At 35.5% G+C, this 18,597-nt stretch overlaps 1 protein-coding gene across 1 annotated transcript in view; it reads left to right on the top strand.

Annotated features, from left to right (window-relative positions):
• Window positions 1-18,597, top strand: part of LOC111502825 (protein O-mannosyl-transferase Tmtc2) — a 653,196-nt gene that overhangs the window by 56,896 nt on the left and 577,703 nt on the right. The gene's annotated exons all lie outside the window — the stretch shown is intronic.

Raw genomic sequence — 18,597 nt, 5'->3', positions numbered from 1 at the left:
TGGATAGTCCATCTAGAAAGGCCCTCCTAGATGAGGTCACAGTTTCATCGACCCATACTTAAGGGGTAGTATGACCAGCATTACTTAACCCAGGTTTCATCCATATAATAAATTCTCTGTTGTTCTCTATAATATTTAATTTTGGTCAAATACTCTCTCCTCCATAACACAATTTCCTCTCTACCCAATAATAAACTAATGTGCCCTCGTTTTTTCCATACAAAATTCAAATGTTTCAATAATTTATGGAATGTTGACCGCTTGAAACTTGGCAGTAAAACATCTTCATTTATTTCTGTGAGTACTTTTTCTATCATGGGTATTTCATTTCTGAAAAAGTGCTCATGCACTTTCCTCCTGATTGCATGTTTATCAGCATCATCTTCTGATTTTATAATGGTTTGACGATTCTGATTTGTATTCGGTTTGGAAAATGTATGATTTTGTTTATATTCCCGTAAAACATTGTAAATCGAAGCGCAACACACTCCAATTTAATCGAAAACTTTCGATACGACTTCGTCGGCAGTCGATGTCTCAATTTCTTTCATCTCTTTCTTGAAGACATTTAAAGTCACTTCTTTCATCTCAACACTCAAATGTCTTTTTTTGGATCGTTTCCTGGCTGGACTCAGAGGATAGCTCACAGTGTCACCAGCAGTGTACTGGACATCTTTGAAAACAATTTTGAACAATATACTATAACGCACGCCACACAAACACGTAAACGACTCATTACAACCCTGTGCTGGTACTGAACTCGTACCAAGAAGGCGAATTCACCAATGAACGCTGCCCATTCTATCTGACACAGGGCGATCACGTGAACATCACGCTTCGGTTTTGTTTTGTTTTACTCTATCTTGGATTTGAATAGACTTTACCTTTCTTCGATTATAATTTTTCTATTACCAGAAATGCCGTGAACATTTCAGTTTCTATAGCTGATGACTGTCAGTTTCTTGTTCTGTTTTCTGCATACAGAAGAAGAAGTAAAGAAAAAAACAATAATTTCAAAATCAATAACTATAAACTTATGGAAAAGAACATATAATAAAATTCATGAACCTAACACAATTTTATTCCTTCTTTCTATTGCTTGTTTTCTTGTCAGCAATATTTTTGAGATTTATGAATTGTCACGAATGAATTCATAATGCTTTGAAGATTATAACGATGATGTTTCTTTCACACATATATTATTAATCAACAAGCCAATCAGTTTTTGGCTTCATTGTTAGCTCTAGCGAGACATTAATATTCGTGATATATGTCATGACGAAAAATAATGTCAAATGAATCATTACGTTTGTATCCGAACAACATATTTGCGGTTTCAGTTTCAATTTCCAATAAATTATTTTTCGCATATTTATGAACCGAATATTCATATTCGCAATCAAAACCGACCACGGACGTTGGATATCGTTGATTGAAGTTTCTTTATCAGACAGAATTTGCGTCAGTGGAATGGAAATTAATGAAACTGCCAATTAATGTTAGTTTCAATAGTTGCTATATGCGGAAAGTCGGAATTGAAACCAGATTTTCAATCTGATGAGTTCAATATGTTGCCTACTTTCTGCTAGCTACCGATACATTTTTCCGATAAATTTTAATGAACATAGAATGAAATATATCTACTTCGATCCTGACAACGTCGGAAAAATACTACTTTCTAGCCCGGGAAGTGGAACTTACAGTCGATTACAGAAGAAATTGATTTTCCTATATACAGGGTGTTATAACTAAGGTACAAATCTTTACAGGACCATTCGTATGGTCGTTTTAAAAAAAAATTGATGAACATATGTCCGGAGTTGCTTCATTTCTGAGATACAGAGCGTTGAAGTTAAAAAAAAGGTTTTTATAAAATATCATAAATATCCTTGCATTGATCTGCTTGCAATCTACTATAGTTATTTGAAGTAATAAGGCGCATATTTAGCCCACACTATGTTAAATTATTAGGTCCAGTGGCGTCAGTGGGTACCATAGCCAACAATTGAGAAAAAGAATGCCACTGACTTTTTTAGTAGTAAAAACACAACTTTTTTGTTGCTTGCCTTTTCTTCATATCGAGCTTCGTTGTTTTTAAGAAAAAAAAAAATCATTTAATAATTCTTGAACAACATAAAACGAAAATCAAAAGTGAATAATGAAAAATGAGTAAATGAGCAAAATTTCCATCGTCAAACGATCCACAACTGAAAAACAATCTGTTATTGATTTTCTGATACGTAAAAAATATCTGCAATTTTTCTTGTCAATAATTCAATTCCTCAAGCTATTCACATCTATTACGGGATAACAAGAGGTTTCAGATGTCCCCATGAATAAAAATCTAGAGGATAAATATCAAGACTACGAGCTGGCCAGAATTGAGGTCCAGCATGTACAATCCAGCGATTAGAGTAGGTGATGTCGAGATGTTGACGAGCAAGAACACTAAAATGAGCTGGATTCCTGTCGTTCATGAATGACATGTTTTCCCTTACAAGAATCGGCTTATCTTCTATATAACAAAATGGGTAAATGATTTCGAAATACTCTGTGTGGGATTCACCTGTTGATCTTGCTGGTAGTAAAAACAGGCCAATCAGGTAGTCATCAATCATTCCTACCCTAACGTTCAGCGAAAATTTTTGCTAAAAATCACGTACGGAGTTTTGTGGGTAGTTTTGTCGGCCCAAAAATGTTAATTGTGAAAGTTCGTATCAAATAGTATCTCGTGAAAAATTTGATTGGATGGTCCGTAAATGAAATATTTGCTTGGTTGGTCCGTAAATAAAATATTTGCTAAAAAATAGTATTTATTCATTAGCTGATAATAAAAAAATATTGAAGAAGGAAATAGTACACATTATGAAATTAGGAAACAACAAAAATTAATTGGCGCTCCGGGGCGACTTCATTGATTCCAGTGGCACATTTTCTTTTTCAGCTGCAGGAAAACACGGAGAAACCTGCAGCACCACATCATCTGGAGATATTCATTTACCAATGTCCTCTCTTTCGTAAAACAAAATGTAGGGTATCTCTAGAGGCTCCAAAAAATTCAAGACATCACCATCGCCAGCAAAGATCTACAATGAAGACGAGATAAACTGTATGAAATCATTTAATCCAGAGTGGTCAGGGGTATTGATTCTGCTATTTTTTGCTCACAAAGAGTATTTAACAAGAACCCCAAGAATTCGGAGCAATCCTCTTGTTGTCCTAAAGAGTATTTACTTGACTTCAAAGGAAATCGCTTGGTGGGAAAGATGATACATTCTTACGAAACTGTAACTGCATGAAAAAATGTTTGAAACTAGTCGTAGCTTCCTTTAATTTTCTGATTAATCATCAAGTAACGGCCGAATCAATCAGAAAATTGTTTGACTTTGGTGAATATAAGTTGGAAACATTATCGTTCTCGTTCATGGTTAAAGCCTCTTTCTTGAAATTCTTCATTATGAACACTTGTAAAATGTTATTCATGTAGCAAGTGTTTCTTACAATAACAAATCCAATTTTCTATGCAAGATTTTCAGAACAACTGTCAACTGATTTGTAAAGAAGAACATGTTTCACAGAATTTGTATCAGAACCATTTTTCAAGTTGCAATCGATCCTTCCAAGTGATGAAGGGTTTCGCAGAGGAATCAATTCTCTCTTGCTTCAGGAAGCTTTTCCAAAGAAAGATAACCAGAACCACGAGCACTGCAGCTCAAATTTGGGGGGCAAGAATGACCTAAGTCCATTGACCGCACTGAAAAGAATAAGGTGGGAAAATCACTTGCGAATTAACCTTGATCGGAGACTGATGAATATACACATATCTCGGCTTGTTTCTAAGAGATTTTAGTTCCAAATTGAAATGAGGGCAATGCATGATCTCATCAAAATTATGTATGAGAGGAATAGTTCCAAGGACCGAAGCAGCAATATCAGCTAAAAAATTATTAATGTGTGCCATCGTATGCAAAACATTAATCTTGGATGGAAATCCCGAGGCAATAGAGTTTGGACCCGCTGTATGTGATATAAGTATATACGATTCATTTTTAGAAGTGTCTATACGGTTTTTGGGCTGACTTTCAGCTGCTGTACAATCTATCCGAAGGATTTTTTTCTATCGCATCAAGAATAGCTTCTTCTAGTTCAGGCATTGTTACAGATTGTGGTATTTCATCACTTATATTTTTGTTGAAACTCCCAGATCCACATAATCTTGAATATAGCGTTCCAAATGTTTTAGCACATGGAGTTACCCTGTTAAATTATATCTGGTGAATTATACGTGCTTCTTGGGCATTTTCATTTGCTAATCCATAAATAAAATGCATGTCAGTCATTTCAACGTTAGTGAAATCATTCATGATGGGATCACTGCTAATTGACAACTTTCATTACTAATTGACTTTTACTGATATGACGCTATCACTGACAGCTTGTCTCCAAAGAAGGTGTTCAATGCAAAATAGTTTAATTTTTTTTTCTCTAAAGCGAAGCTATATATGAAGCAAACATAGGCGAAGAAAAAGTTCTATTTTCAATTGTTTAATCTAAAAAAATTGTAAACTACAAAAACAAGTCAGGGGCGTACGTATTCTTTCCCCAATATTGTTGGCTGCGGTGCCCACTGCGACTCCACTGGACATAATAGTTTCAATCTAGTTAGAGCTGAGTAAGCGCTTCATTACTTCAAATAAGTGAAGGGAATTCCAAACAAATTGGTGTGAGGATATTTGATAAATACAGTTTTTTTCAAACTTCAACGCCCTGTATCTCAGAAACGAAGCAACTGCGGACATATGTTCACGAAAACTTTTTTTGAAACGATCTAACGAATCACCCTCCAAAGTTTCGTGCCGTAGTTAGGAAAGACCCTGTGAAAGAACAGTTCAGTTGTTGAATTTATTCAGGAACTGAACTGAATGTCGCCCTTCATTCAAAAAAAATCTTGTGGCATATTTCCTCAATCTTGTTTTTTTTTTATAAATTTTATGAAAATAATAGAGACAAGTATTATTATTATCATTATAATTACCACCAAACTGAAAACTTTGACAATCAAATCTATAGAAACCAAACAATAATGAAAAATACTTCCAATCAGTACTTGTTACTCATGAATTGAGAAAGACAATTTCATTTCTGGTCTATTTAGATATTCATACTCCATCCATTGAACTTTCAGTCAAAAGGGATGCAATACACAATTTTCAGCAAGTAATATCAATCTATTATCTTTCACTTCCAGAGATGCTTTACTGCTAATCATTTTTGAAATTAGTTTTCCGCTTGAACTAATTCTGGTATTCGAGTGCAATAGCTTTCATATCATTAAAATGTAAATTGGAATTCAAATATCGCTTCATTTCTCGATTTAAGGCGTCTTGATTTGACTGGAGTGATGGATGGTTTTCACAGAATTCCAATCAGAAAATATTTTTTGTTCGACTGTAAGATTAATTTCTTTCAACGAAAAAAACAATGAAGGAGTTGATATAGCGCTGTACAGCGGTTGAATGCAAAGCATTTTTCAATTAGCTGAAATACAACAAAAAGCGTTGTTAGCATCAATAATTTCAGGTTTGACTGGTAATAATCGAAATGTATATTTTCCCTTCAACAAGATCAATTTTTTAGCTTCCAACGCCGCTTGACTGTCCAAAGATATTTTTATTAACTTGTCTTTGAGGTTGGATTCTTCCAATCTCTCCGCACACAATTCAATAGCGTAAATTTTCGCTTGGAATACAGTGGCATAGGTTTCTAGGCAGGTTGATATCTCTGTCCTGGGTCTGCAACTGAAAACCTATCTGAACCTAACTGAATACTGTTTTCCGAGGTAAGTGGATAGGAAGAAGAGGATTGATTGAATGGCCACTAAGGTCTCCGGATTTGACTTCGTTAGACTGTTTTATGGGAAAATTTCAAGAACAAAGTTCACCATAATCGACCAAATGATTCAGAAGAGTTGAACGAACGCATCAGAAGAGAGATTGCGCAAATAACCCCCGAAGTTCTCGAAAACGTTAGAAAGGAATTCACTGCCCGGCTTCTACATTGCATCATTGCTGAAGGTCATCAATTAAAACATTTATCAAAGATTTTATTGTATTTTAATGAATGAAAACTTTTGGTTCACCCTGTATAGATAAATATTGGAATAATCATACCATTGAATAGACAACTAGTAGACCTTCTGGATGAGGTGCCACATGACCCCCGTTTGCATTTAAAAAAATGTCGATTACGTCATTACGCTAACATCGGTGACGAAACGTCTGTCATTTGTATAACACGAGACTGGCTGTCAAAAATTAAAGTTAACGTGGATCTCTTTCAAAAGACGCCGGCTTTTTAATATCGATTTCATTCCATACACTTGCATCGTATTGTATAAGAATTAACATTGTTAATTATTTCAGTTCATTTTATTTGTTTGTTAATGTCGAAACGAAACTTCAGTATTGTTAGTTACAACTACAAGTGGTATAAAACATAGAACTGACATTTGTTATTGGAATAATTCTCGAAATATCAATTTGAAAAGAAAAAGTATATCGTTGAACTGATTTTATTTGAACTCAAAACATATTTTTTTAGTTCACAATTTCATTGCAAGCCCACCTTTTTCTTATCATGCAATTGTGAAAATTCACCAACGGAAGTAATCGATACTTCCTAGTTTGCTAGATGCGATAGCGTGCCGATACAATGACATTACATATTTCATTGCGTGCCACTGTGTGTTATAACAAATAACAAATGTCATTTCAATTAAACGACCAGACTGCACACAATGTTTGATCTACCGTTATTAATTATGATCCGTCACAAAATATAATAGGCATTTTCGAGAAGGCTACGAATTAGTCAAAGGTGAACTTGAGGAGGTAGGGAAAAACTATTTGATATGAACTGTAATTATGTTGTTTATTACCTGAAAGGTTATTGATAACAAACTACACAGTAATAACTCATTTTGTAGAGTAACCACATAAGCTGAGAACAGTACGAAATAATATTTGTTTCCTGATATTTTTTTTGTCGACATTGTTTCTAAAATATATATCATGAAGCAGAAAGGCTTACAAATTTAATAATTTTTATCGGAAAGTGGTTTTCAATGATTCTTGGTGGATATTGAGAATTGAGACTTCCATTCTTTAAAACAGTGTTGAACGACACGGACTCTATGGAAGAACAAATAAAAAAATTAATGAAATATAAAAGTTATTGAAAGTACTGAAAAATCGGTTGGTTTAGTTGAAACAAAAGTAATGCCTGAAAAGAATGAAATTTAGCAAATATTGATGAATGTAATTCGTAAGAACCATAATTTGTGAGAAAAGCAATTATTGAGACCTGAGAAATAAATTGACAAAGCGTGAAACATAAGTGGAGTATCAATTATTTACAATGGCATAGTTCAAAATTGCAACGAAATGAAATGATCAAGGTGAACTTTGAAAAAAACGAAGAAAAACAGTCAATTATTTTAGACAACAGACGTAGCAACTTGTTACGCTAGTTGCACACACACCGATTTTGGACGGCCAGTATAAAATCGGCCGATATTTTATTGGTAGCGGGTGCTTGCACACACACCGGATTTTTATCGGTCAAACAATCAGTTGCTTTGTTGTCGTAATCAGCACGCACTACCAAAACGAAGTTAATGCGTAGTAACTACAATTTCACCGAGCATTCGGTGAGTATGCAAGAGTGTATTTAGTCATGTACGCCACTACTTCCCGGTACTGCCGGCGGCGGCGATACAGTGGCAGTGGACGGCTGCTCACCGGTATTTTACCGGCGACGATCACCGGTCGGCGTGTGTGCCAGGTCCCGATCCCACATGTGGTTCACTATTTTTGGACGACCGGTACAAAGTCGGCCGTCCAAAATCGGTGTGTGTGCAACTAGCGTTACAGATTCAGATATGTTGCCGGGCAAAATAATAAGAGCACAAAATTATTGAAAGCGTATAAGCATGAAAATAATACAATCACAAAAATATCAAAGTGAAATAACCACTAATATGAAAATAAAAATAAATTGGACACAACGGGAAATTATTTTGAACGTGTCTGAGGTTGTTACTGCGGGAGATTTCCGAAATTCCGGATCTCAAGAATCAGTGGCATCTATTTGAAGGAGTGTAAAAGAGAAGCCTTGAGGTTCCTTGATGTTTTCTGGAAATAGGATTTCGATCAGATGTTGTAAGGTTTACTTATTTTTTCAAGAGAAAGATACAAATCCTCAGGGCATTCTGAGATCGGTGCCTGTGCTAAAGTAGCGATTCAGATTAGATTCTAATCGCTGGAGATTGAATCCATTCAGAAAAACTATATCAGGAAGTTCATTCCACATGAACGCAGTTCTTCAAATGAAAGAGATATACTGAGTTGAACCTCAAAACGATGAGCAGCCACAGTCCGTCGCGTATTTTTGATATGTACCTCTTTTGGAGGAATAAAATGTGCCAAGTCGCTTATACACTTTCCATGAAAGTATCTATACCAGAAAGACAAATCTCCAAATCCCTCCGATGTTCCAGACTATCAAGGTTGGAAGCGATGTTCGCATCTCCAATCGGATGGATGGCTTTCCACTGGATGGAATCCAACAGCTTCAGGATACGCTTAGGGCGGAGCTCCATACATGAGAACAATAATTCTTCTTTGGATTATTGTTCTCATGACCGGAGTTTTATACAGTTTCAGAAGTTGCTGAGGTGTGTACAGTTTCCTCGTTCGAAACAGTGTTCCAAGATTCTGAGAAATAACCTGCAATTCCAGTAAATGATTGTGCCAAGACATACGGTTCGGAGACATTTATTTCCTTGATGGAAACCGATGCTTAGCTTTTTGTGGTATTGAATTGAACGTGGTTACTTTGACCTCAATTCGAAATTACTTCTAGATCCTTATTAAGAAATGCAAACTCCTGCCGCCGTTGAAGAAATGAATCATCAGCCGATGTACTGGAATGCAAATGGAATGACGGGACAAGTGTGTGCTGTCGTCAGCAAAGCAATATATTGTATTTTTTTTTCAATAAGTCGTTGATATACGATGGCGACAATATGAACCCTTGGGGAACACCAGCGTTGCTAGAAACATTCTTTCAGGAAGCTGCATTGAAGCCTAGGGTAAGACACTGTACCTTGTTATATTTCCAGTTGAAGCAATCATTGGACAGAGTGAGAAATTTCAGAACTTCGACACTTTGTATTTTCACTCATTCATTTCAAGCATAGGGATGCAAAAGCCTATCAAAATTCTCGAGTTGATCATATTCTTTGCTTTATTGATATTTTCGAAGTGTTTTCTATCTCGGTGTAGCTGAATTGATTTACATCGACGAGTAATAAATTGGTTGAGGTGAATCATCAAGATAAATGAATCTCTGAAGAAGCTAGTTTTGTGCCCATGAATACAATTAAATTGGATACTTTTTTACAATGCACATTTTAGAATATCTGTCAAATTCTTATAAAAATTGATAGAATTGTCGTTTTGAGAATTTAATATTGTATTGTCTTCCACATTATAGATGAGCCCAAGCGGGGATTTCGGGATTTACTAAAGCGCGGCAGATTAATATACAAGGGGATACCTTGTACCCGGTTAAGTACCTCCACCAAATATGAGCCCCATATATAAGGCCGCCTGTGAGGGATAAAGGATCAGATTAGTAAAAAAAAAATGACCATCAGAAATCCTCGAGCACATCAGATTAAGGTAGGCTGAGTCAATTACCTGCTAAAAAGTGTATATTCCAGTAATCTGACAATTTGAGAGTGACGTAATTTTTTTTATTTTGAAGGAGATAATTCGAAGATAACGAAAAATATATAATCTGACGATTTCCGCAAGATGCAATAACAAAAATTCGTTGAAGTTTGATGCGTGCAGCTGTGTGATACCTATATTTCTCTCTCAGAGTTTCTATTCCTCTATTCTCTATTCACTTTTTCTCTATCTATTACTCTCTCACTCCGACTCCACTCTGAATTCTGTTGCCATGACGCCATCACAGCTGATCACAGAGACTCGTTGGTGATGAAGATGAAGATGATGATGATTAATTATTCAATTAATTGATGGATGTAGGAAATTATTATGAAGAAAAAAGAAATTAAACTTTCTATGTTATTTACCACTTTTATTTGTAACTGACGTTACTGCAGTTTCGTCCTATAAGGACATTTTCAGTCCTCATAGGACTAACTTATATATTGTTTAAGTTTGAAAATGTTCTTATATATTGTATACGTTTGAAAATGTCCTTATAGAACGAAACTGCAGTAACGTTAGTTACAAATAAAAGTGGTAAAAAACATACAAAATTTCATTTCTTTTTTCTTCATCAATTGATCAATTTATTATAAAAAATTGAATTTTTTCGAGCATTTTTTTAAATTATTCTCTCATAAATAGGTACATATGTTTTACTTAAAAAACATACACTTATTTATTTGCATGCTATTTCGTGAGCTTTTCAATTAATTAAGTTCAATGAATTGGAAAAAAAAATATTGTTTTTGTCAGATAAAGCGAATCCCTCTAGATAATCGTCAGATTATGAGACAGCACGACTAAAACATGAAGTTGAACCATATGTATCTCAATCTGACGCGCTTGAGTATTTCAAAATGGCGATTATTTTTTGCACATTATAATAATGGCCGCGAGTTTGCGTCAGATGGAAATCGTCAGACTATTGAATGAGAGCTTTTGTTTTGTTGCACTCAACACCCCCTTAGAAAATCTGACGCTCTCGATTAAATTTTTTTCTTTTCACTTTCAACCCTTACGTACAACCACCCACATCATGCAAACGATCAGATTAACATACCAACATTATTGAAAATACGTAGGACATTGATGCTCTCAATATCTGACGCTCTCGAGTATGTCCATGCAACAGTATTTTTTTACATATTTAAAAATCTATAGCCGCTTCCGCCACTGATGAAAAGGTTTATATTATATAACATTTTTTCTTCTTATCATCTAAGCTTTGCAACCTAATATGTCTCAATGACGCTCGAGTAAATCCCCATTTTGCATTGTGGGTTCCCCTGCTTACACCTAGTAATTTGAACGAATCATTCAAAAGTTATCGATAGGATTATTTCGGCGCAACGCAGTAAGCCATCACGCTTCGCGTCTACTGTAGGACGACAGGGGAAGATGTGCGGGGGTAGAGGTTCGGTCTAAGCGATGAAGCCGAGAATGCGACAAGAACGCGGGCAGACTCGTGAGGACAGACGTTGTTGACGGTTGTGTTAGTTTTGCCAATTTATTTATGGTAACATAGTTCGATTCTCTAAGTCATTCATCACTTAGTGCAGTTGTCATATTTTTTCAGTTACTGTATTCTTGTGTAAAAATATGATTTACTAGCGGTTTCCCGCTCTTAAATTAACATACTGAACCTAGAATCTTGAAATATGCAGGTAGGTTTTTTGTATAGCGTAAATGAGCATCCAGAGAAGGAATCAGAAATCCCCCCCCCAAGAGAGAAAATAGGAGTTCAAAAATTATACTGAATTCCGTCAGTTTTGAAGTTGGAAACTGAAATTTTGGGTTGATGAAAAATACTGTAACTATTTGTTCAAAATGATCTGTCACAGAAATTCATGTAACAATCCAAACTAGTCTTGAATATTTCACAAATTGTCTTTACCTTATATAACATTACATTAACATCTCACTTTTGGAACACTGATACTAAAAACAATATCGCCTCATTTCACTCAGTACCCAATAATATATTCAAGTAGCGAGCAACAGAACGATTCTATTGATTGATTACCAAACATAGTTTGCCGATAATTATCACAACAAAAAATAAACTGATTCGTTTTTTGCGATAATGTCAATTGGATTACTGAACCTAGAATCTTGAAATATGCAGGTGGGTTCTTTGTATAGCGTGAATGAGCATCAAGAAAGAGAATCAGAAATTTCCCCCCGAGGGGGAAAATAGGACTTCAAAAATTATACTGAATTTCGTCAGTTTCAAAGTTGGAAACTGTTTTGGGTTGATGAAAAATATTGCAACTATTTGTTTAAAATTTGCAGAAAATTATCACAACAAAAAATAAACTGATTCGCTTTTTTGCGATAATGTCAGTTGGATGGAGAAAAATAATGAAGGTAACTAACATCATTTATCAAGGATCAATTGTTGGCAAAATGAATAAAAAAATTGACTATTGGCACCATAATATTGCGGCAACATCAGAACTACTCCACGCATCTCTTACTTCAACACAAACATATCTACTGTTGTAGAAAAGTGAAAGTTGCCTATAAAACAAGTGGGACTCATTGGATTCAGATTCCCAACGACCGCGTTCAGTTACATACCCCGATTAAAACCAACCCAGTATATTCCTGCGAAAATTCAACTACCCGTTGATCCAATATAAGCTTCCTGTTGCCCTTTTATGAACGTTACTTATGACCGGCAGCGGCCTTGCGTGTCCCCATTCGGAGAAGCCGTTACAGGAATTAGAACGTCCAGAACCCAAGTGAAGCAACATTACAATTACTGCCTAATTTTCTTGGCAATTTGTGGGTCGATGAAATTTGTTCCATTCATCAGTTTAAATTAATTATGGCGCTGGGATGGTTCGACGACCCCTGCCTCATGAAAAGGAATTTAATTTAATAACAGTCTGAGAAACCAGTTAATTGTTTGTTCAATTAAGGCGCAAATGAAAGTTATTATGAGAAGGGCTATTTCGTTCGATATAATTAGTTGTATAACAAAGGGTACAGAAAGAAGAAAAACAAGGCTTCGTTATTTTCCTATTATTTTTAGATGTCTCTCTGTTTATATGTTTTTATAGGACGTAATTTTTTGTCAAGACAACTCAACATTTGTGTAGAAATATAGATTGTTTGAAGGTGGTTGACAATGTTTCGTGGTGTACCTATTTCATTAGTTCGGACTTTCATTGTCTAATATAATATAAATTGATTTGAAATCACTGAAAAAAAAAATTTTAAAAATTTAACTGAAAATAACAATTTACATAAACAAAAAATTGAAATAACAAAAGAAATAACATACAAGCAACAACCACAAAATGAAAAATTGAAATATTAATGAAAGCGTCACGACGTTTCGAAACACGTCGTGACGCAACTTGGTTTGAAATCTTTTATTTTCAATTTTTTGTTAATGATACTTTTTATTTTTTAGTTTTCAGCTTTTATTAATATTTAAATTTTTTATTTTTTGGGTTGTTGTTTGTAGGTATGTTATTTTTTTGTTTAATGGAATTGTTATTTTCGATTGATTTTTTTTTTAATTTTCAGGGATTTCAAATCAATTTATATTACATTAGACAATGAAAGTCCGAACTGATGAAAAGAAATATAGATATTTTTCTTAAGGACAAAACACAAGCACTACAGAAAAATCTTTGAGGCGCTCTAAAAGCGCCTTGCAGTTCTAGATGTACTGAGTTGAACCACGCGGAATTCCTAACACGGAACACCAACGTTGATGGTGAAAGTATTGATAGATATCCGTCTTAGAAATATCAAGCTATACAGCACTTGACTCTCCATGTTTCTTGATTGCGTTATTCCAAATATGGGTGACAAACCCCGTGTGGTCTCCTGGATCTACACTGCAATAATAAGACCTATCGTAACGTACGGAGCCAATGCATGGGGACCAAAAGTTCTACAATCAACGGCCATCCAAAAATTATATCAAATACAGCGACTGGGTCTAAATATCACAGGAGCCATGAGAACAAAACCAACCACGGCAATGGAATTGATTATGGGTATGACCCCTCTGGACCTATACGTCAAGGAGGTTGCCTTGGTACGATTGCGCACGGCTGGTGTAAACCTCGAAGTAGAAATGTATCAATTGAGGCTGAGCCTATGGCGGAAAGCGTTTACTGCGCAACGTCTGTTGCAGGCAACCAGTGATACAATTGAACCAAGGTTTGTGTTCAATAAACCCTACAAAATACAAATTGAACAGAACACAGATTCAGATGCTACAAATGCAATACGCATATATACAGACGGCTCAAAAACTAAAGAAGGCTCAGGATGTGGAGTGAACTCCAGATCACTAAGCCTAAAGATCAAGTGGGGAATGTGAAGAAATACCAGCGTGGTCCAAACAGAATTGGCTGGTATCTCAATCGCCACAAAAAGAATAACCAGGAAAGGAATTTCTGGCAAAAACATAACAAACCGCACTGACAGCAGATAAGCCCTATTAGCCTTGAACAGACAACGTATAACCTCAGGGTTAGTACTAGAGTGTCACCAAGATTTAGCCAAAGCTTCGGTAGATAATAACATTATCCTGAGGTGGATTCAAGAGGCACGACAGGAGTAAAGATAATCGCATTGCCGACTCTTTAGCCAAGGAAGCTGCTGGGCTAAGAATTTCAGGACCCAGTGGCACCTACGGTCTGATGACTTCGACAAATGCGGAAGTAGACAAATGTCACACCTACGCTCAATTCTCAGAGAGATGGGAAGCTGGCGCCAAAGGAATATCTGGCAATGACCAGGAAAAATCTACGCTTAACAGTAGGATTTATGACTGACCACTGTCAACTGAAGAAACACTTGCATAATATGGGAGTAGTGGACACACCCTTATGCAGGATGCGTGAACAGGAAGATGAGACCGTCAGACACGTCCTATGCGAGTGCTTGGAGTTATCGTCAATAAGAGAGTGTGTGTTCGGCGAGTCTTGGCTTACACCTGCCGATATAGAGGATATGTCTCCCAGTGACCTGTCCACCTTCCTGGAAAGGACAGGATGGACGATGACCTTGAAGAACAACTCCTCGGGAGAATGTGCAAAGGGTCACTTGTAGTCTAAGTGCTGTGGGCCTACACTCACCCTCCCTACTCTACAGATACAGATGGGTGACATACGAAAGGAGGTCGTCAGTTGATCTTTGTTATCAAAAGCCATACTGATGATCGCTCAAGATATTGAAGCCTTTCAAATATTCTAGAATATGGTGCTTCACGGCTTTTTCAATGAGCTGAACACGAGCAATCTCCCAACAAGAATGAAAAACCCCAGGTTGAAAAGTCAGCGAAAAACTGGTGCGAATTCATTTGCGCACTTTTTAAGTACGATGACGGGCACTTCATCAGCACCAGACGCCTTGTTGATATTGAGCTGTTTCAGAATTGGCTTGCCTAGAAGTTGTCGAAGAGTAATTTCTGGCATTGTGGATTCCAGTGTGGAAATAGTGGCTGATGCCTTTCCCAAAAAATCTAATGTGAAGTGGGACAAAAATTGTTCAGCTAGTAGATCTGCTTTCCATGGCTGCTGTTGCAATTGAACTATACGCTTGTGTTAGTGGTACAGCAGATCTGTGATGTCAAACTTTGCGCGGCTCAGATTGTTCCTCAACATCTATCAGCAATTCAATCAACACTGAAATCAATTTGTGATCAGAAGAGTCCTAACGGTGACTGTGTGAATTTCTGGATTAGTTGCTAGATATAGATCCAGAAGACTAGCACAATCTCCATCACGGTCAGGAATCCTGGTTGGCTCATGTTTAATCCGATAAAGTCCGCTGCTTATTGCAAAAGCCTCAGCTTCATGACCTTGTTCGTCGTTGAAATTTCCTTGAAGGAAGTTTGTTATGAAATAACAATTTTTAAAAAAATCCTCATTATCTATATTATTATGTATATACCAACATTTTCAAAGTATTGAATTCGTCACTGAAATCCCTTAATTTCTATTTGTTTTCAATCCATACTTTTTCTGGCAACTTTTCTCGAATAAGTTTGTATTTTAAGGAATGTTGAGCCCAGCAGTCCGTACGTGTATAGTCCCCCCATTTTTCTAACGGGTAAGATATCTGACTCGGACAAAATATTTGTGAAAGTTATTAATTTTCAGTACTTTTATGAAAAGAAGCTAATAGTGTGACATCACTTTCCGCTGAGAGGCACTATAAATTTTTTTCAAATGAAAATGGTGGTTATTAACATTTTTTGCAATAGATAAGTGTTACTTTCAAGGGCATAAGACGAGATTATTTCATTTTAACTGATGAAGATTGCTTTTCACACATTTTTTTTCCGACCCTGACCATGCTGACTTTGCTGTATATTCATCAGCCACTGAATATGAAACATATATGAAACTGAGCTTTGTAGAAGTGCTAAGAGCAACAAAGGTGTTTCACCAATGAAATTTGCAGAGATGAATGATGCTGATCTAGAATTAAATACAGTTCCCATTGGTTATGCTGAAACCAATCAATTACACAAGAATTTTATAAGAGAAGCAGACAAAGTAATTTCTGTTTTTCTAGTAATGTAAAACCAAAAAAAAAGAGTCATTTTTTTTTCGGAGCTGAACTTGAAACTGAAACTCATTCAGCAGCAGTAAGAATCAGATGAGCAAGAAACACTAGAAAAATTGAAAGCTATCGAAAAAAGAAAAATGATGTTCTTACAGAAATTGAAACCAAACAGAATATAATCGAGAAAAGTACAACATGGAATTTGACCAAGTCTATATCATCTCAGGATTTGAACCAAGATACAGTTTTCATGAAGGATTGGTTTGAAGAAGAATTGAATTGCTTTATTGCTATTGTCAATCATCATAAAAAAATCATCATTTTTAGCTTGTTTTAACATGTTTTCAGCAGTTAACTTTTCTCTCAATATTGAAATGAACCGAGATTTGTTCCGAGTATGTGCAAGAAATTTCTGTTGACTGATAGAAACTGTCATAGATTGATCAAATAAAATACGTGGAGAGGCGTGCATTTTCCATTGATAATTAACTGATGTACATTTTTGTCTGAACTGATTTCATAATAAAACTCGACGTTTCCTTGAAAATTGCGACCTTTGACCCCTAGTAATTTTTTCCAGGTATTTATGAGGGTGTTTTGAACAATCCTGCCAACTTTGAGTTGCGTTCAAATTTTGTACCCTCAGATGTACTACTGATGTGAAGACTTGAATTGCTCATGGGGTGGACAGACTAGTCACTTTTTTAAAACAATTCTTCATTGAAAATGTGAAAGTCAAGTTGGATGAAAGTCACATTTGAAACGGTATAAAATAGATTTATCCCAACAGGAAGTTTCAACACTTGCCCTGTTCGAAAGTTGAAAGGAAAATACAATTCATGTCCGCTCTGTATATATTTTGCATATAGCAATATTTATATGGTCTGACAAACAATTATCATGCTACATATCATTCAAAGAAATATTTTTGATATACGGGGCTATTCAAAATCGTTTCTGTACATGGGGATCTCGTAAACGATACGAGATAGAGTGTTGGTTGGATTATGGCAAAGTTGTGTATTTAAGAGACCTATTCAATGATGTAAAAAAATCGAATATTGTTCTTTTGGTTCTGGAGATATACAGGAAAAATCAAAAATTTCCTAATGATTTTTTGCCTATATCTTTTTTATTCGCAGACATATTGAAAATCTCTTCACATTTTGCTATTGGCACTTGATGTGGGCTATCAGAATATGCCAATGAATCTTTTATATAGGGTGTCATCTGACTTGGGCCACCCCCATCGTTGAATTTCTAAATACGGACTTGTATTGTTTGTTGTAGTTTTCAGATCGTAGACGTTTACTTCATATTGGGAAATTGAATTTTATTTTATATTTGTGGATGTTTCGGTAATATTTGATTATAGTTGGGTAAATTATTCCCTTTTGAATTACAGCCTTGGAAATTTGTTAACTCAGTTAAACAAAAACATATTAGCAACTTTCACGTCTCCCTATGTACCATAGAGTTTTTAGAGAGTTTTTTTTTTATATTTAGGCACCCATTCATATTTTTTCATATTTCCATTGCTCTGAGCGTTTTCTACAATGAACTTTGAATAAGAAAACCTTTTATGACTATCTGAAGCATATCTACAACAAAAATATATTATAATCTGTTTTGATGAGCAGAAAAAGAAATGATAGCAATAATAACATCCAAAACCAACACTATAATTGTAATGAAAATTGAAATGAAGTAATTCATTCACACAAAAAAATTAATGGCGCAATAATTGTTCGGATTGGAGTCCTTCCATTTCGAGACAAATATTGGGCCAATATAATGGCCTGCAAGATCACCAGATCTTACTATTTTGATAAATTGTTGCATGTAGCCCTTACTACGTGGTAGGATATCATAATGAGAAGAGAAATGAAAAATGTCTATATTTTTTACCACTTCTAATTGTAACTAACTTTACTGCAGTTTCGTCCTATATGGACATTCTCAAACTTATACAATAAACAAGTAACGTTGGTTACAATTAAAAGTGGAAAAAAAATAGAAATTTTTCATTTCTCTTTTCCTTTCTATTTTGGACTATTTTCTATGGCGGACATTGAAAAATAGGATTTACGCTGGCAGAGAGATGGAAAATGTGGAAGACTCGAGATTGAGGATTTTGAATGATTTCGCAACAATGCAGCAAATAAGTGTGTTGATAAATAATTTGAAAAACAGAGTTCAAAAATGTCTTGAAATGGAAGGACTCCAATACCAGCATTCATTGCGCCAATAATTTTTT

The sequence above is a fragment of the Leptinotarsa decemlineata genome, unplaced genomic scaffold (genome assembly GCF_025532065.1).
Source record: "Leptinotarsa decemlineata unplaced genomic scaffold, Ldec_3_MD MMD2_tig00026314_RagTag_RagTag, whole genome shotgun sequence".
NCBI lineage: Eukaryota > Metazoa > Arthropoda > Insecta > Coleoptera > Chrysomelidae > Leptinotarsa > Leptinotarsa decemlineata.
This window is presented reverse-complemented; position numbering and strand designations above follow the sequence as displayed.